The sequence below is a fragment of the Micropterus salmoides genome, unplaced genomic scaffold (genome assembly GCF_014851395.1).
Source record: "Micropterus salmoides isolate LMB-PRFRI ecotype aquatic unplaced genomic scaffold, ASM1485139v1 Ms_hic_scaffold_9, whole genome shotgun sequence".
Lineage (NCBI taxonomy): Eukaryota > Metazoa > Chordata > Actinopteri > Centrarchiformes > Centrarchidae > Micropterus > Micropterus salmoides.
The window spans coordinates 12601265-12607264 of NW_024044681.1; the positions used below are offsets into that span (position 1 = coordinate 12601265).

At 39.5% G+C, this 6000-nt stretch overlaps 1 protein-coding gene across 6 annotated transcripts in view; it reads right to left on the reverse strand.

Moving 5' to 3' along the window:
- The window catches only part of cadm1a (cell adhesion molecule 1a), a 391315-nt gene that overhangs the window by 63618 nt on the left and 321697 nt on the right, over positions 1-6000 (reverse strand). The window lies entirely within an intron of this gene.

Below are 6000 nucleotides of genomic sequence, written 5' to 3' on the forward strand. Positions count from 1 at the left end.
TCTCCTCAAGTATTCCGCAACCTAATGTGAGGAATAACTGAGGGTTGAAAAACATTGGAGGCTGTTCAAGAAATACAGCCACTTATCCTTTGCAAGGTTGCAGGGGTTTGAAGCCTATCCCAGCTCACACGGGGTGACACGTGGGGTATACCCTGGACAGGTTGTCAGTCTATCACAGGGCTGATGCATACAAACAGAAAACCATTGAAAGTCTTCAGTAAACCTAACCTGCAACGTCTCTAGTTCCCATCTTGCCAGAGGATTTTAACCCATTACTCTTCTTGCTGTTAGGTAACAGTGCTTACCACTGCATCACTATTCTTCCTTTCTCATTTCGTACATCCTCAAATCCTTTCTTTATTTTGGTTCTGAGATGTTAGCGGAGGAGGTGAGGAAGAGACACAAGGCGAGATGAGTCGATGCAACAGGCATTTAACAAAATGAGACACCCTTGCTTCGGAGCAGTCATTTTGAACATCGTCAATTAAATATGACTTGTGTCACAGCTGCACCATCTGTGCATTATGTTATTATAGTCTACCACTGTATTTTATGACCTCTGTCAGATGAGCATAACAGTGTTTATGACAACTTTACTTTTAATCCAATTCACAACGTGGCACAATGTGACAAGAATGTACAGATGTCATACTTTTTAAATTTATAATACACACACACATGCACGTATATACACAGAAAATTAGCCTTGACTGCAAGAGGAAGTTCTTGTAGATATAGCCTAATAATAATAAGTTAGCAGCTGTTTGCACTGGTCATGTCACAGTTATAGCAGCTGAATTGGTCTTTTGCACGGATTGGCTCTGACATTATCGCAATCCGCATGTACGCATAAATCATCCACCCGCCAACCACCAGAACTAATTATTTTCTCAGATTTAGAGATCCGCATGGACATTTCTTTCCATCTCTAATGGTCCCTGTATGCTATATTCCCTTTTAAAATTGTGCCGAACAGCGCAAGCTTTCCAGGTCATTTCTTTGTGTGTTGTAGATTTTATTGTCCCAGAGGGAGTTAACTTGACTTGCTGATTAGAGAGGCAGCTGTCATTTTAAATGTTTCTATGCATACAGGAATGTCACAGCAAATACAGGCAGGAGGACGAAGTAGCGAGAAGACAAGGAGGTACAAAATAGAGAAATGAGAAGAGCCCCTGGAGTTTCTGAAATGTGATCTATAATGTCTAATTAAAGAAGTTAGACCCAGGGCTTGGGAAGTAAGAGGTGAAAACTTGGTATTTGGTTTAAACTAAACACAGCACTGCTTGTTGTCCTAATCATTTAAATGACTCCTCATAGTTTGCTGGTTGGTTGGCTTCCTGCTTTAGGGCTCAATTGATTTTTTAGTGTGTTTTTCACTCTGAAGGCATATATAAAGCTCCAGAGGTTTAGGCTGACTTTACAAAAGAAAATAATAATAAAGTCTACAAGCTTTTCTTCTAAAAATATTATCGAAAGTTAATATTTTCGATTTCTTCTCGACTTCTGCTGAAATTCTATTTTATGCATCATTGGTTCCTCTGGGAGTACTCTGTGAACAACTTGTTTTGTTGAAGGGTCAGTCCACTTAGTTTTACACAAAATAACACAGCTGAAACCTGACACAGGCAGCAATTGTTTGGCTGTAAGTAGAATGTCTTTCTTCCATTGACCTTGCAAAATACTGTATGTAGAGTGATGGTGAGGAGCATGGTCAGATAAGGTGAATCAGGTAACAATTGCATGGTGTCAGGGGCTACTACGTGACTGTGAATCACTCATTAGGCTTTAGAAAGCCAGATTTATTGTGTGGCCACCTTTCAGCTGCACTGCCAGATCTAAATCTAGCAAAGTAACCCTCCTCTGATTAGTGGCTGCTCTGTAATATCACACAAACAATATGTTCTCAAAAGCAATGAAGAGAATACCTCATCACAGTCATACAAAATAAGAGGGATAGCTTCAGACAGCACTGCACAGCCAAGTCGCAATAGAGATTGATTATTTTTATCCCTTTGTCCTACTTCCTAACAGTCTGTTGCACAAGTGTGTTTGTGTCCCATCAATAAAACAAATACTGGAAGCAAGAGTCTGCCAAGAGAGATGCTGTTACAGGAGAAAGTCTGTCTTAATGTAAACAGTTGCATACATCATTTCATATTTTAGCTTTAAAATATGGGCTAAGTGCACATTCTACCCTCTCCCATACTGCATCTTAGCCACTGTGGTGATACCATCACTGTTGTGACAGCTGTCTCTTTGGATGCTGGGAAAAGCAAACGTGTGTGATGTGCCTGGTGTAAAGGAACAGGTTGTCATGAATAAATACCACTAGAGGCTTCAGATTCATGAAAGCACCTGAAACAGGAACCTGAAGGGGTCTGCTCAAATCAAAATGTCTTTTGAGATGCATGAAACAGTGGTAAAAAGAGGGTTTTATTCAAGTCCTGGGTTTCTGGATTTTTTTACCTTAGGATTCATTGTAAAATGAAAATATGTATAGGTTTGAAACCTGTACAAAGGGAAGTAGCAAAAGAAAGACATGTAAAAAAATAATGTTTTATAAATGGTAATGTGGTTGAGAAGATCAGTGAGCCTCCATTTTAATTCCTGCCCCTCCTCTCTATTCAACCATTACCAAAATTTTTCAAACCGTAGCTCCATTTGCACAGGAAGAATGTCACCCTTTAACTGCTTTATGTTATAAAATAGTACTATAGGTTTGTAGCCAAACCAAACATAAGGCACACAATGTAAAATACAGCGGTAGGCTGACAGAGGCAATCTGCCACAATGACTGCTACAACAGATATAAGAAATGCTTCTTCTCAGTTCTATCTACGATGGAAATGACACAATTGGGAACTACAGTTTGTGAGGTAAATTTGGTTAACCCTGGAACTGAGTCATCATCACATGACCATTGAAGAGCCACTATAGCTCACCGTCCATTTCTGCTAGAGATAAAGCAAATGAATCCTGCTGTGCACTGTATAGCAGAAGAAGTGACTGGTGCCCATTCCTTGAGGAAGGCAGAGGAGACAGAGTAGTCAGATAAGATTGACATCTGACAGTACTCCAAATGTGCTGTATCAAATATCTGTACAAGTATAGACAATGTAGATCTTGAGGGCAACACACGAGATGCGTCAAAACACATGTGCCTATTGTTATCTATTGAAGCCCAAATACTGGAGGCATCATGCTGGGTTGATCCACATTGTCACATCAGGATACGCCCAGAGTTGACGTGTGCCAACACTCAACTACTCTACTCTCTACTAAGCAATTTAAAGTCACGTTCTCTCCCAGGGTTGGCACATCCCAGCTACTGTGCCTTGACTACCCTTTCTGTTTGTATGCTCACCCAGCGTGTGCTACGGGCATCAAAAAATATACGTCACTTCACAAGATGCTACGTGTTAGGGCCAGAGTGTATTGCCAATTAGTCCTTATGTAGTACATGTAGTTTTCCTGATCCTTGTCTCCCTGAAGGTTGGTACACTACCTAAGTTGGCTACAGGCCTGGGGTCTCATTTATAAACAGTGCGTACGTACAAAACAGGGCTGGAAACGTGCGTCATAAATACAAACGGAGATATCTGTTTCTGCAAAAGAACGCCTCAAATATGTTTTACAGTTTAATCAGAAATCATATTAATTAACATTTGCATGCAGTGCAATTTATTCTCATAAATAAGGTGAACAGGACAAATTACATTTCAATTGATGCTGTTTTCAATGAGTCAGCGGCCAGTCTCCAGCCAGCGACGTCACTACTCAGGAGGGATGCCCCTTCCTGCAGATCGGTTATAAAGGGGTGGAGCTCCAGTGCCCTCTTTCTTCCAGTGCACAAGCGTTGCGAGAAAATGTGTTTTTTACCCACCAAACAACATGCTTCAGCTTCACCAAAAGGAACGTCAGTGTCAAACGGAGTTAAATTTCGTTTTGTAGCTTTTCTGCCAGAATTTGCCTCCTTTTCTTCATGCAGTCACTACGTATTAATATTAATGAAGGGTGTTTCACTGACCATTTACAAAACTTTGCAAACTGACTGTTAGCAAACTAGGTAGCTCAGTCACTGGGACTTAAACCATCAACTTATGTCTCATAACTCTCTGCAAAACATGGCTCTTTGGATTTCATTGAAAATGATAATTTTGTGTTAAAATGTTGCTGTTTTAAAATGCTGGTGTGACTGGGCTGTAATGCCAGTGAGAACAGTTTAACGGCTTTATGATTTTACAATGGCTGGCCTTATTATCCAAATACTAGTGTTAGCTAACTAACTTTACATGAGGAATAATCAACAGTCTACATTTTTCTGGATTTGTTTTAGGTTTTGGAAAGGGAATAAATCGTACTTCTCCTTTCAACCTCTCTGGGTAGCAACTGTAACTATTACAAGTGCCCCAGGACAGCTTTGACCATATCTTGGAAAAATACAGCAAAAGAAAGCAAGAAAATTACTCTTTTTGCATTAGAGTCAATGGAGCGCAGCCATGAAAGTGTCGGGCCTCAGTTTGAGAGAGTCCTATGCTGCACTGTGATTGGTCAGCTACGAATTCAGGGCGTGGCTTAGCAAAGGGTAATTTGCGTTTAATCGCAGAAAACCATGCAATTAATCGGGATTAAAAATTTTAATGGTTGCCCAGCACTACCAAAAACATAAGAGTTATGGTTTACCCAGGACTTTATTTACTAGTCCAGCCCTGTATAATATGTCCTGTAAAATAAAATTCCATGAATGCACTCGATACACTGTTTACTAATCATAATGGTGCCCTTGTTTTTAATTTAGCCAAATTTTCTTTGGATAAAACTACCATGCTAGTGACAATTATATGACTTTAGTAGAACAGAACTACAAAAGCCCTTAAAAAGTGAAGTGAGTATTGTTGATAAATTTGTGATAACTCTCTGTTTGAAAATGTCATGCTGTGTTAAGCACTAAGAATATTCTGAGAGACTAACTTTGGAGTGGTGCCAGTAGAGATGAATGTCACTGAAAGGCAGTGGAAGGTCAAATGAAAGCTGAAGTGGCACTTTAAGTGTTTTGTAGATCAATTAAAGATTGAATATACAAACTTAGTTGGCCCTCTGTGCCTCCTATATTCTTCACTTATTTAACTGTTATCATTTAACCAGATACAGAAAGGGATTAGTAGTTAGTAGTTATTTAGTTATATTAAATATATGTCTCTTTCTTTCATTCGCTTTACTTTGCCCAAAATATTCTTTTATCCATTTGAAGAGTCTTCCTGGTGGGGTAGAGCAGGGTAATTGAAATCACCCTGTGGTTGTCTCATAAGACTTGAGGCTAATAGTTGTTCTGGTCCCTGTCAGTCAATGGATTGCCTTACCTACCTGCCTTTTCTTTTTTCTACCTGTCTTATTTTCCTATCTTAAAAGAACAGAAAGGAATGACCTGCACTGCTACAACTTTTCATGACTTTCACTGCAGTCAAAGCTTAAGAACTGGAGATATTAGTGCCGGGGCATAAATCACTAAACAACGGGATAAGAGCAAAAGGAAAGTGAGGGAGATAATAGTGAGATAATGGGTCTGTGCATATTAGGAGAGATGGTTGGATTTACATTGGCAAGCATGACAATTGCAATCTTTAAATGATATTTAAGAGAGCCTGATTATCCTGTAAGGTAATTAAGTTAAATTCTGGGGACATTTAATTAGAAATAAGTCTGCCAGGCAAGGAGCCACCGCCAAAGGCAATTTAAGTAATTCTGCCCTAGTGTCAGGACTCTGGCACCCTCAGCCATTCTATTTCTTTTCATCTTTAATTTTCTTGCACTCTTTTGTCTTTCACATATTCAGCGTCAGCAGAGCAACACAAGGTTTTATTGTCACAACATAGCTCCAGAGTCAAATGAACAAACTGTAGTCATTTGACAGTTTACTAAAGAGCTAGCATTTAAATGGAAGCTAGCTAACAGTAGCGTCAGTTACGTGAAGTGTACTTGAGAAGATCCTAGGTAAGTAAA